This window comes from Medicago truncatula, chromosome 3 (assembly GCF_003473485.1).
Source record: "Medicago truncatula cultivar Jemalong A17 chromosome 3, MtrunA17r5.0-ANR, whole genome shotgun sequence".
In the NCBI taxonomy this organism is placed as follows: Eukaryota; Viridiplantae; Streptophyta; class Magnoliopsida; order Fabales; family Fabaceae; genus Medicago; species Medicago truncatula.
Genome location: NC_053044.1, coordinates 18,726,554 through 18,741,246, shown reverse-complemented (window position 1 = coordinate 18,741,246; position 14,693 = coordinate 18,726,554).

Here is a 14,693-nt window from a genome sequence, read left to right as displayed (position 1 = left end):
AACTGGAATACCACAACCTGGAATGATTTGCTCAAATTTGAGAACTAGGGTACACATCAGAAGTTCTGGATCACTCAATTAACAAGTCTTTGTCTCAATTCATTTCATAACTGTATACACACACATTTTTTTTTGAGTTGATTGATTTTTTTTTTTTTTTTTTTTTGTATCAACTTGATTGAATTTTTTTTTTTTTTTTTTCAATTGAGATAATGTGATCTATTTACTCATGTTCTCTATATCCCTCACCCCAAACTTAAGATGTTGCTATCCCATGAGCAACCCCAAACTTAGACTTTTGCAAACACATAACAATGCCTAACTCCAACAAAACTTGGGTTAATAATCTTAAGGTCTCTAGGCTTGTAATATGGTTTGTCACCGAAACAACGGGGTCTAACCTATTGGCTCAAAGTTGGCTTAAAAATGGAAATATTCAATGCAACAGGTAGGCTTCGAAAGCTCAAGGTACAAGCACTTTGCCTTAGTGTGTAAGCAATGTAACCAATTGACATAAAGAAAATTTGCAAGTCCCAGAAATAGTATCAACATGGAACACTCATATTTGTGAAAATTGTAAAACAAAGATTTGGCTTTGGAACTTACTAGCTGAGGTTTATGGAAGTTGTGGTTACCTAAACATTCACACTGTCGTACACTTCACCAACGGAACCTCATGTAAGCTCTACCTCCTTGAACTTTTGATACACCATTGATGAAAAAAAATGCTAACTGACTGGTAAAACTCAAGACAAAGCAAATTCATTAATAATAAACAAGTGCAGATGCAATTACAAAACATGGTTGAATACATAATTCATAACACTAGCAGCAGTCACACTCATATTTTATTTTACTTTTGAAAAGAAATACCAGCCAAATAAATGAAATTAGATAATATAATGGGTTGCCTCCCATTAAGCGCTTTCTTTTACGTCATTAAGCTTAACGCCTCAAACATTGTTAGGGTGGCAGATATGAAAGAAAGAATATGTCATCTTTCTTATTCCTCTTCTTTGGTAGGAATTCCATGAACTTCATACAAAGTAGCAGATGCTCCCATGATCCAACTGCTAAACTTTTGACATTTGAGTTATCCCTCCATAAAGAAGAATAGATATACCTTTGGAAAGGAATGGTTTCTTTCAACCCTGTTGGTTGAGACTTCAAATAGAGACGAACACTCCTCACTTGTGCATTTTCTTCCACCACAACATGACACTCAGTCTCCATCTCAACCAGCTGCTTCTCACACTCATTCGCTTTCCGAACAAGATCACCACACTGAACTTCAAATTTCTCAAATGGAACTTGATTTAATATCAAGAAATCATCTAAAATATTTTGAAGTTGAGTATTGTAATCGATGTTGATAAGCTCTTTCAGCCCTTCACAATCTGTACCCTGATGATTCGCCTCGTGAAGATCACATCTCGCATTTAATCTTGAGATTTGATTGTCCCATTGTTTTATCTTCCAAGAAAGCAGATAATTTTCATACTCCAACGTAACAATCTCCTCTGTGTCATAAAGGTGTAACCTGTCTACTAACCTGTTTATCATAGCTGCAAAACTTGGATAAACTTTTTAGCAGCAAAGTACAATGAGATAAACATGAAGAGCATAAATAATATATATTTTTTTTCAATTTTTTTAAAATATAGACAAATAAATTAAATGACAGAAATCCTAAACAATAACGAAATTTCCAAGCTGAAATGATTCAACAGTCCCCGGCAGCGGCGCCAAAAACTTGATAGATAATTAGCAAGTGTACTAACTTATATCGAAGTAATAAAATTTATAAGATTCGTTTCCACAGGGACTGTTTCAACTTCTACTCGGTAGTAACGTTATTATTAAGGATGTTTGTAAAATGGGGGGTGCACTGAGGCAATTGGTTTGATTTGCAAGTTAAAATAAAATTGTTAAGGAAAAATTGGTTTAAGAAATAATATGGAGTGATGACTAGGTCATTCGATTCATCTGCTCATCGCTCATTAGCAACCTGTTTCTTATGTTTACGAACGCTATAAAGTTTACGACAAATTAACAAAATAGCTTAGGTCAATCCCTTGATCCTAAGCCCTCTTTTCTGATTATAATTCCCTAATCCCTTAGGTGAACCTATAGTCATCAAAGGTTTTAAGTCCGTTAATTCAAGTATCACAACCTAACAACGCTCCATCCCTAGATTGTCCGTTAGATTGAACAGTATAAATATGTCAGAGTTAAACGCTAGTGTCAGTAGTCATATATACTCTAAAATCAATTATATTGGGTCAGAATCATAAAAGCTTTAAGAACAATTTATACTGAATAAACTAGAATGGCATTCATAAAGATTAAGAGTTGCAGGTTACATAAACATGAGCTAGAACAAAATCATCTCTTGACCTAATCACAAAGGATCTAGCTACTCATGACTAAAGCACAAATAACTAATGTAAAAGAAGGATTCATTACATGAAATTGGTAACCGGATATGAGTTTCGATGGTCTCACACCTTCTCTCCAGATCTCCAGCTCCAAAAGTCAGTTTCTTTCTCCAAATTTTTCCACACTTGGCTCAGAAAACAACTTCCCTTTTATAGGAAAATTCTCAGATACGCCAAAATTGTACTCCGATGCTGTAAATCGGAGCACGATGGCTTCATTAAAGTCATATCCTGGCTGGAGCGTCTGCCAAATCGTAGCCCGATTTGGTTCCATCGGAGCACGATTTTTTACGAGACAAAATGTCTCAAATTTGCTGTAAAATCGGAGCACGATGCTGTAAATCGGAGCACGATTTCTTATTTGTTTGCCAACATCAAATGTGTCATTTGAAGCTTCTATCTCATGCAAAATCACCCGAACTCAACCAAAATTACATAAAAACTATAACAAAAGTGATATATGACCTAGTGTCATCACTGTGCAAAGCTTCTCTGTTCAACCATGATCATGCCAAGTGCCTAGGATGCCTTCGTAATTCTTTGGGTTGCTACACTGTTCAAGATGACATCCAAAGCTTGATGAATGATAATTTTTTGACTGTCAGTGATGTCTGCGTGATTGTGCCAGTTTTTCACGATCCGCCTGTCAAGAGTTTGCCTTTGAAGGAGAATGCTGAGCCACTGGTGATAAGGTTTCCCGGACCGGTACCGTATACTTCAGATAGGGCTATCCCGTACAAATATAATGCTACCATAATCGAAAACGGAGTAGAAGTGCCTCTGGTGTCCTTGGCTGTGATGAACAATACCGCCGAAGGAACTTCAGCAGCCCTTAGGAGCGGAAGAGTCCGTCCACCGTTGTTTCAAAAGAAGGCAGCTACGCCTACCGTGCCACCCATTAACAAGCCAACCTCGACTGATGTTTCTCCCGTTAACAGAGACGCGAGCCAACCAGGCCGGTCTATAGAGGATTCTAGTCTGGACGAGATTTTGAGGTTGATCAAAAGAAGTGATTATAAGATTGTGGATCAGCTGCTGCAAACTCCGTCGAAGATATCCATTTTGTCTCTACTCCTGAGTTCCGCTGCTCACAGAGATACCCTTTTGAAAGTATTGGAGCAAGCTTATGTGGATCATGAAGTAACTATGGATCACTTTGGTAGCATAGTGGGGAACATTACCGCCTGCAGCAATCTGTGGTTCAGTGAAGATGAATTGCCCGAAGCAGGAAAGCATCATAATCTGGCCTTGCATATCTCCGTAAATTGCAAGTCCGACATCATCTCAAATGTGTTAGTAGACACTGGTTCATCTTTGAACGTGATGCCCAAGTCAACGCTGGATCAGCTGAGTTACCGGGGAACTCCCTTGAGGAGGAGCACTTTTTTGGTCAAAGCCTTTGATGGAACCCGCAAGAGTGTTCTCGGGGAGATAGACTTGCCCATAACTATCGGCCCCGAAACCTTTCTAATCACCTTTCAAGTCATGGATATTAATGCCTCTTACAGCTGTCTCTTGGGGAGACCATGGATACATGACGCGGGGGCAGTGACCTCTACCTTGCATCAGAAGTTGAAATTTGCAAAAAGTGGAAAGCTTGTTACCATTCATGGAGAGGAGGCATACCTGGTTAGCCAGCTATCATCTTTCTCTTGCATAGAAGCAGGGTCCGCAGAGGGGACCGCTTTTCAAGGATTAACTGTCGAAGGTACGGAGCCCAAGAGGGATGGAACTGCCATGTCTTCTTTGAAGGATGCACAGAGAGCCGTCCAAGAGGGTCAAGCTGCCGGCTGGGGCAGGTTAATACAGCTTCGTGAGAACAAGCATAAGGAAGGTCTTGGCTTTTCCCCAACTTCAGGAGTTTCCACCGGGGCATTCTATAGTGCTGGGTTTGTCAACGCAATCACAGAAGAAGCAACTGGATTTGGCCCGAGGCCTGTATTTGTTACACCAGGAGGCATTGCGAGAGATTGGGATGCCATTGACATTCCCTCAATCATGCATGTTTCTGAGTAATATACCTTGTTGCTTAAGTATCTTGTTTTTTCAAAATAACAATCCTCTCGCTCTGCCCAAAGCGAGAGTGATATTTTCTGTAAGGGCATGTTTGTTTCGGCATTGCCGTTGATTAATAAAAAATTGTCGTTTCTTTCACTACTGCTTTTTTTAGTGCCTTTTTTTCCTTGGAAATAATGGTAATGCCAGAAAAAACCAAAACATCTGTATTTTCTTATTAATTTCAAAAATCTGCATAAAAACCCTCTTTCTAAAATCATCCAACCATTTTACGCAGATTGAACTATAATAAACCCGTTGGGCACAGTAACCCTGCATTCCCTCCGAATTTTGAGTTCCCAGTGTATGAGGCCGAAGATGAGGAAGGTGATGATATACCATATGAGATCACTCGGTTACTTGAGCAAGAAAAGAAAGCCATTCAGCCTCACCAGGAAGAGATTGAGCTTATCAACATAGGTACCGAGGAGAACAAGCGAGAAATCAAGATCGGTGCTGCTCTAGAGGAAGGGGTTAAAAAGAAGATCATCCAACTCCTCCGGGAATATCCGGATATTTTTGCATGGTCGTATGAAGATATGCCAGGTCTAGATCCTATGATTGTGGAACATCGGATCCCCACCAAGCCTGAATGTCCTCCCGTCAGGCAGAAATTGAGAAGGACTCATCCAGATATGGCTCTCAAGATTAAGAGCGAGGTTCAAAAACAGATTGATGCGGGTTTCCTCATGACAGTTGAGTACCCTGAATGGGTTGCCAATATTGTACCTGTGCCAAAGAAGGATGGTAAAGTCTGGATGTGTGTTGACTTCAGAGACCTGAACAAAGCTAGTCCAAAAGACAACTTTCCATTACCTCATATTGATGTGCTTGTTGATAATACTGCTCAGTCTAAGGTGTTCTCCTTCATGGATGGTTTCTCCGGTTACAATCAGATCAAAATGTCTCCTGAAGATAGAGAAAAGACGTCTTTTATCACTCCATGGGGTACTTTCTGCTACAAAGTGATGTCGTTCGGCCTAATAAATGCTGGTGCTACCTACCAAAGAGGAATGACTACTCTGTTTCATGACATGATTCACAAAGAAGTCGAAGTATATGTGGATGATATGATTGTGAAGTCAACAGATGAGGAGCAACATGTTGAGTATTTGACGAAGATGTTCAAAAGGTTGAGAAAGTACAAGCTTCGATTGAATCCTAACAAATGTACATTCGGCGTCAGATCCGGCAAGTTATTAGGCTTCATTGTCAGCCAAAAGGGCATTGAAGTCGATCCTGATAAAGTCCGGGCCATCCGAGAAATGCCAGCTCCACAGACCGAGAAGCAAGTCAGAGGTTTCCTCGGACGTTTGAATTACATCTCCCGATTCATATCTCACATGACCGCAACCTGCGGGCCGATCTTCAAGCTACTCAGAAAGAATCAGCCTGTTGTATGGAATGATGAATGCCAAGAAGCTTTTGATAGCATCAAGAATTACCTGCTGGAACCACCTATTCTTGTCCCACCCGTGGAAGGAAGGCCTTTGATTATGTATTTGGCAGTATTTGATGAATCCATGGGATGCGTACTTGGTCAACAAGATGAGACTGGAAAGAAAGAACATGCTATCTACTATCTAAGCAAGAAGTTCACCGATTGTGAAACTCGGTATACAATGCTTGAGAAGACTTGTTGTGCTTTGGCCTGGGCCGCTAAACGCCTGCGTCATTATTTGGTGAATCATACAACTTGGTTGATATCCAAAATGGATCCGATAAAGTATATCTTTGAGAAAGCTGCTGTTACTGGGAAGATTGCACGCTGGCAGATGCTTTTGTCTGAATACGATATTGTGTTCAAAACTCAAAAGGCAATCAAAGGTAGCATTCTTGCCGATCATCTTGCTTACCAACCTCTTGATGATTACCAACCAATTGAGTTCGATTTCCCCGATGAAGAGATCGTGTATTTGAAATCCAAAGACTGCGAAGAACCGTTGATTGATGAAGGTCCAGATCCCAATAGCAAGTGGGGTTTAGTCTTTGATGGTGCTGTCAATGCTTATGGTAAAGGAATTGGGGCAGTCATTGTATCCCCGTAGGGACATCACATCCCTTTTACCGCCAGAATTCTGTTCGAATGTACAAACAATATGGCTGAGTATGAAGCATGTATCTTTGGGATCGAGGAAGCAATTGACATGAGAATCAAACACCTCGACATCTATGGAGATTCTGCGCTCGTCATCAATCAGATAAAGGGTGAATGGGAGACCCACCATGCTAAGTTGATTCCTTATCGTGATTATGCGAGACGTTTGCTGACATATTTTACAAAGGTTGAGCTGCACCATATTCCTCGTGATGAGAACCAAATGGCTGATGCTCTTGCTACTCTATCCTCCATGTTTCGAGTAAACCATTGGAATGATGTGCCAATAATCAAAGTGCAACGCCTTGAAAGACCTTCACATGTGTTTGCTATTGGGGATGTGATCGATCAGGCTGGCGAAAATGTGGTTGACTATAAACCCTGGTACTACGACATCAAACAGTTCTTGCTGAGCCGTGAGTATCCGCCGGGTGCTTCCAAACAAGATAAAAAGACCCTGAGAAGATTGGCCAGTAGATTCCTGTTAGATGGAGATATTCTGTACAAGAGAAACTATGCCATGGTATTGTTAAGATGTGTTGATGAACATGAAGCAGAGCAGTTAATGCATGATGAACATGACGGTACCTTCGGGACCCATGCTACAGGGCATACTATGTCAAGGAAGTTGTTACGAGCAGGTTACTACTGGATGGCCATGGAGCATGATTGCTACCAGCACGCCAGAAAGTGCCACAAATGTCAAATCTATGCTGATAAGATTCATGTGCCTCCGCACGCTCTCAATGTTATTTCATCCCCATGGCCGTTCTCAATGTGGGGCATCGACATGATTGGAAGAATTGAACCGAAGGCTTCAAATGGTCATCGTTTCATCTTAGTGGCAATTGACTACTTCACCAAGTGGGTTGAAGCAGCATCTTATACCAATGTGACCAAGCAAGTGGTAGCTAAGTTCATCAAGAACAACATCATCTGTCGATATGGTGTTCCCAGCAAGATTATTACCGACAATGGTACCAACTTGAATAACAATGTGGTGCAAGCTCTTTGTGAAGAATTCAAAATTGAGCATCATAACTCTTCTCCCTATAGACCTCAGATGAATGGTGCAGTTGAGGCCGCCAACAAGAATATCAAGAGAATTGTCCAGAAGATGGTAACCACTTACAAGGACTGGCATGAGATGTTACCTTATGCTCTGCATGGCTACCATACTACCGTGCGCAGTTCAACCGGGGCAACCCCTTTCTCTCTTGTATATGGTATGGAAGCAGTTCTTCCTTTGGAAGTGGAGATCCCATCTCTCCATGTGATCATGGAAGCAAAGTTATCTGAGGCTGAATGGTGCCAAAGCCGGTATGATCAGTTGAATTTGATTGAGGAAAAACGTATGGATGCCATGGCTCGTGGACATTCATACCAAGCAAGAATGAAGACTGCCTTTGACAAGAAAGTCCATCCTCGAGAATTCAAGGTAGGAGAACTTGTATTGAAAAGGAGGATAAGCCAGCAACCCGACCCAAGGGGCAAGTGGACGCCTAACTATGAAGGTCCTTATGTTGTCAAGAAGGCCTTCTCCGGTGGTGCTTTAATCCTTACACACATGGATGGTGTAGAACTTCCAAATCCAGTGAATGCCGATATAGTCAAGAAATACTTTGCCTAGAAATGTGAAAAGAACAGCGTGGTAGGTCGAAAACCCGAAAGGGCGGCCTAGGCAAAAATGCGCTTCCCGGTGGATCGAAAACCCGAAAGGGCGGTCCAGGCAAAAATAAGGGACAAAAAATATATGAAAAAGCTCGCTGAGATTGTACACAACTCAGGCAAGAATGAGCGTCTCGATGAACCGAAAACCCGGAAGGGCGGTTCATGCAAAAATGAGATTGAAACAAAAGGCAAGTAACTATATCTGGCCAACCACCGTCTCCCTTGGGGCATCTGCGGCTGTTAATGACTATCTTCCTCAAAAGCTCTTATGCTGGCGAATTCAAAGTTTCTAGGAAATGTCATGATTGCTGTGTTCAATGTACCACCAACCAATAAAAATTACCATTTTCCAAGCTTTGTAAATCCGTGGAGTCACGCCTTCGGCTGACCACCACTCTTATACATCAATTTGAGCCTGTGCTTTTCTTTGAAACTCTGCTTTCTTTTTACTTTCAAAGTTATGTACAAAAAACATTTTCCTTCTATTTTTAATAATGACAAATGCTCGAAACAAGCATCTTGAAAATTGAAAAAGTTTTTTGAAAAGCAAACCTGAGCAACAGGGTACATTGAAACGAGATATGCATGAGCGAGTGTGTGTTGGTGTCTATTTCAATATATGTTACAAGCAGGTTCTCCTCCAGGATAGTCTGTGGTCAATGGCAAGAATGAAAAAACATAATGAAAATGCATGAAAATGAATAGGCTCGCTAAGTTGAAAACCCGGAAGGGCGGCTTAGGCAAAAATGAGCACCCCGCTGGATTGACAACCCGAAAGGGCAGTTCAGGCAAAAATGGGGCAATGAAAAGAATTTATTTCCCCGGTGGATCGAAAACCCGAAAGGGCGATCCAGGCAAAAATGGGATACAAAAAAATGAATGAAAATTGAGAAAATAACATGCAAAAAGCATTGACCACAGATGCGACGTCCACGATACATCCGGCATTATTCCCAGTAGAGTCTCCCGAGATTCTATCCCCAGCAAGTTGCATAGCTACCTGCCCTCAGCCATGGTCCCGACACGTCTCCCAACGACGTCATCTCCAAAGAGGATTTCCAGGAATGTGTAATATAGCACGAGCCACTGCGTGCCCAACACTCCAGTGTCTTGTCTGTCTCTGTGGAACTGTGTCTACAAATCGCCAACAGTCATGCATTACAAGCATTCATACATGCATAATCATGCATATTACGTGCCCATGCATTTAATGAAACTGTTATATCATTCATGCATGTTGCATTTCCAATGTCAACATCAGTCTCAACTCAATACTCATGTCGGGTTCTCTGTCAAAACCTTGTGAGCCAATAATATCGGTCAATTTCTACTTTTCAAATCAAATCGACGTCAAGTCAATTTCAACCTATATTTTGTCAAAAAAACTAATCCCCTGTGAATTTGTTTCTGTTCGGTCAAGTGGCTAGTTCAAGTCCAAGAACAGCTTGTACCTATCAATTTGCTTATGTTATCGGTCGAGTGCCCAGCTCAATCCAAGAGCAGCTTGTACCTGTCAATATGTTGCTGTTTGGTCAAGTTACCAGTTCGAATCCAAGAACGACTTGTACCCGTTTACTTTTCAATGTTATCGGTCGAGTTACCAGTTCAAATCAAATAACAGCTCGTACCTGTCTATGTGTCTATGATTTTGGTCAAGTGGCTAGTTCAAGTCCAAGAACAGCTGGTACCTGTCTATCTGTTTCTGTTCGCTCAAGTGGCTAGCTCAATCCAAGAGCAGCTTGCGCCTGTCTATTTGTCTTTGTCTCCGGTGGAGTAACCAGTTCGCATCCAAGAACAAACTTGCACCTGTCTATTTGCCTTGCTTTCAGTCGAGTGACCAGTTCGAATCAAGAACAACTCGTGCCTATCTACCTTTTCTATGTCTCCGATCGAGTGACCAGTTCGAATCCAAGAACAACTCGCACCTGTTTGTCTGTTTTTATTCCAGGTCAAGTGCCCAGCTCAATCTAAGAGCAGCTTGTACCCGTCAATTCGTTCCTAGTCTCCTATCTACCCTGTTATCTGTTATCTTGTCAATGTCTACCAATCCCGCAATGGATACGACATCTTTTGTTAATTCTAACTTTCGTTTGTCTTGCACTCATAATCCAAATGTTGCATGGCATTCATGATATTTGAAAATGTACAAGCGTATTTTTACGTCCAAACACAGTGCAAATGTTAATATTTAAGTATCTTCGTCCCGTCAAGCCAAAGACTCCGTCTCTTGACCCTCCAGACAAAGAAACTTAAATAGGGGCAGCTGTTATACCCTGATTTTGGACCTAAAAATACTCGTTCAAATTTCTTTTTTTAATACTGATATTTGTCAATTCTCTGTTATTTTACTCTGAATCTTTACTCTCTTTTTAAACGTATTTTACTGCCTCTGTCTTTTCTGACATTACAAGTCATTTAAGAACTCTCTGAAACGTCATATTACTTTTCTTGCATTTTATTTCAGAAATCATACAAAAGGGTATTTTGGTCATTTCCTGCAGTGGAACCCATTTTAGTCCCTGTGTTTGCCTCTGAGTCTTTTCAACTTGTCTGTACGAATTATTGTTGAGTCTTTGCTTAAAAATCATTTCAAAAATTGCATCTGAGTCAGTCTGAGTCAGTTTAGCCCCTAGGGGCATTTTGGTCTTTTCCTGTCAAAATTTCGACAGGGAGGTATTTTAAAATACCTCATGTCGGTAATTTGTTCGTTTTTAGTCCTTTTGTTGATTTTATTTTTGGTTTCACTTTACGTTTTTTTCAAATTACCAATTTTAGTCCAATTTTATTTTTAATTGCATTTCGGTCCCAAACAGTTTAAAAATTACATTTTAGTCCTTTTTTTTATTATTACAGTCCAATCCTTCAGTTTTTCTTTTTTGCAGAGAGGTCCCTAAGTCCAGTCCAGGTGTCATCACCCCATTGGGTCTCGAAGTACACATGTCAGCTATAAAAACAACACAGTGTCAGATTTTCAGAATCGGATCCACAATCATTGAAATCATCACAAACAGATTTTTTTTCTCTCTCCATTCAGTTACAGATCAAAACAGAAAGTTCTCCAAGAACAATCAAGAACAACAACAAACCCTAACTGTTTCCAGAACCAGATTCATCAACAAATTCATCAATTCTCAGAGATTCATTGATGAATCTTCATTATTGAATTGATTCCCCTGCAATTCAAGGTACGAATTCCTCACCGGAGGCGAGGAACTCCAGCACCGATCACAGAGAAGAGGAAAGAGGAAAAACGCGAAGAAGCTTAAAGCCAGAACCGAATCGCAAAACACAGAGAAGAGGAAAGAGGAAGAACGCGAAGAAGCTAAAGCCAGAACCGCAAAGCCAGAACCGCAAAGCCAGAATCGCAAAGCACAGCGGAAAGGTAACCTTCTTCACTTTCCTCTTCCTTTTTCTTCATTTTCAAAAAGTTTTCCTCAAGGTTCAAACTCAGATCTACTCCGATTGAAACTTTTTTTGAAAAATCTAAGCTCGGATTCGAGAAGTAGAAGAAAAAGGATGTAAGAAAACGTAAAAAAATTTTGAAACGGAGGAGTTTTAAAGCTCCGGCGCGGCGGCGCCACCACCGGCCACCGCGCCGGAAAACCGTTGCTCATCGGAGAAGACGAAGCATATTTCAGAGCTTCTCTCTCTAGGAAACCTTAGAGAGAGAAGCAGTTGTGTTTTGTGTTGTTTTTTTTTTTGTTGAAAACTCCTTTTATAATGCTCCTTTTTTGTCCGTTCTTGTACGCGCGCGTGTACATTAATTCAGCGCTTCATCGCGTTAATAGCCATCCGATCTGGATCTTTCCTTGATCTAATGGCTACAACGCGTTGTGATCCTGAATCATGTGTATTTTCTCCTGTGCGAAATATGGTGCGTTCTCTGTTTGAACCGTTAGATCTTTGATCTAACGGTCACTGTACTTCCTGCATTTTACACTATCTTTTGTGCTTTTTTTTGGACCCTTGGATCTTTGATCCAATGGCTGTGATGGGATCTTGGGAGTTAGATCTGGACCTCTGGATTCATCCAGTGGACCAGATTAAATCCTGCTGAGCCCCTTTTTAATTGCTTTTTAATTGTGTTTTAAATACTTTTTTTACAATTTCTTGGCGTTTTATGCTTCTAAAAAAATTTCTAAAAATATTTCCCTATCATTTTAATTTTTTCCTTCTAAGTGTTAGAATTTATTTGCTTATTTTTGCATTTATTTTCTTTACTTTGTTCTTTTAATTCTTGCTCATTAAATTCCATATATGTTTTTGATGCATTTTTTTTACATATTGTGATATTTTTGCATGAGAAATAATGTGTGAAAATATCTCTAGGAATATGATATAATGCTTTGCTTGTGTGTACCCTTATGATCCTCACATTGTAGCTTAAATTCAAACCTTTCAAAAATGGCTATAATGAGGGTATTATAGGTCATATGCATGTCTAAGTGTTATACCTAATTCTAGGTATATTTTGCCATTTTATTTCATTTCATTACTTTTTTCCTCTTGCTATTCTATTCAATTTTGTTTACCTTTCTACCATTTTTATGCCTTATGATACTAACCATTTCATTTCATATTTCATCCATCTCATAGTTTAGGCATTATTTTTTTTTATTATTTCATTTCTATATCAAATGGGTTTGTAATAATTTTAGGTAGATTAGTTCCCTTTTTAATTCCTTGCAAGACCATAGCATGTATTTAGGACTCAATGTAAAGGACTATGGACACTATAAGTAATGTACACCGACACAAGCACCGACACGCACACACGTTGCATGTTTACCGTTTAGATGTATGCTTAGGAAACGCGATTTTTAGACAAATGTCAATTTTCAAAAAAAAAATAATAAACCAATTCCATCACTCAAATTTTTCCAAACAAACCTTGGAGTCAAAACTCCATTGAATTCTTTTCTTTTATTTTCTTAAACAAATCCAAATGACTCCCAATTCCTACTTAGACTTTTTTAATAACAATTGAACCAACCATTCACCATTTTTCTCTCTTATGCCTTTAAGGCCTCTTCCTCTTCTTCAAAACCATTTTCCAAGTCCACTAAAATAAAACCTCAAACACTTTCTCCCCCCCATTCTTCACTCAAATAAAACTTCTTTTTTTAATAAGTAGGCAATAAAAATAAAGCGTAGGAATAAACTTAGGAGAACGGTTCTTATGGAAAACCATAATCGTTCCGGGTGCCTAACACCTTCCCGTAGCGAAAACGACCCCCGAACTTAGAATCTAAGGGTTTTTTTCTCAATTTTGCCCTTCCCAAGAAAAAATAGAGAATATCAAAGATTGAAAGGTTCAAGCCTAATTAATGACTTGACACCTGAAAATCGCGATAACAATTACCAATTCTTTTATAGTAAAGATTGTCAAACAGAGGAAAACAATTCATTGATTGTATTAATAAAATTACTCACGTTATTTAACATAATAAAAGGAAAGTAACAAAGTTTCCAAGATTCAACTCAAACTACAATTAAAAATTAAATCACCAACCCCACCCTAGTGTTACAATATCAGAGCTCGTAGCGACTACAACTTATTCAACTACTAAATAACAGAACTAGACGGAGGGCATCCCATCATCTCCATCCTCTAAAACGTCTCACAGCTACTCCTTGTCAACCTGAGTATCTGTACTCAAGGTACAGTCACCGTACAGAAAACAACACAACAAAATAAGGGGTGAGAAATCCTGCCATAACATAATAATAGGGAAAAGCATGCACATTAAATAAATATCAAAAGAATATAGTCTCCACTATCTCATGATTCTCAACAGTTACTATGTATAATCTCTTCAGTTTACATGTCACAGTAGCACAACATATTCACACTCAAACACCCAAATTAACATCATCATATATATGCATATGGACTCTCCTAATGACCTATATGATTGTGGTACCACACCTATCGTCATAATTTGCCAGAGGTATGTTACTGGACTTTCATCGTCATAATTTGCCAGAGATATGTTACTGGACTTTCATCGTCATTTCGTCATCATGATTCCTAGACACGACTCTATATGCATGCATGAGACAGACTCTTCAAGTATTAAAAGATCATAACATCATCAAAAAATCATAATCATAAATGTTGATTCTTCCTATTATGCACAACATCAAGACAAACACATCGTCGTCATTCACATCGTCATCATAAGTAAACATCGTCATTCTCATCATCAATGTATATTAGACACCATCATTCAAGTCATCATCATAATTATACGTCATCATTCTCATCGTCAATATATATATATATATATATACCACCCTCATCATCATCATAGATAAACATCATTACTCTTATCATCATACTGATATAGTTATCCTCATCCTCATCATCACTAACATATAAAAATTATCATTTCTCATCGTATTTATTTAATTACATATGTATAATATCT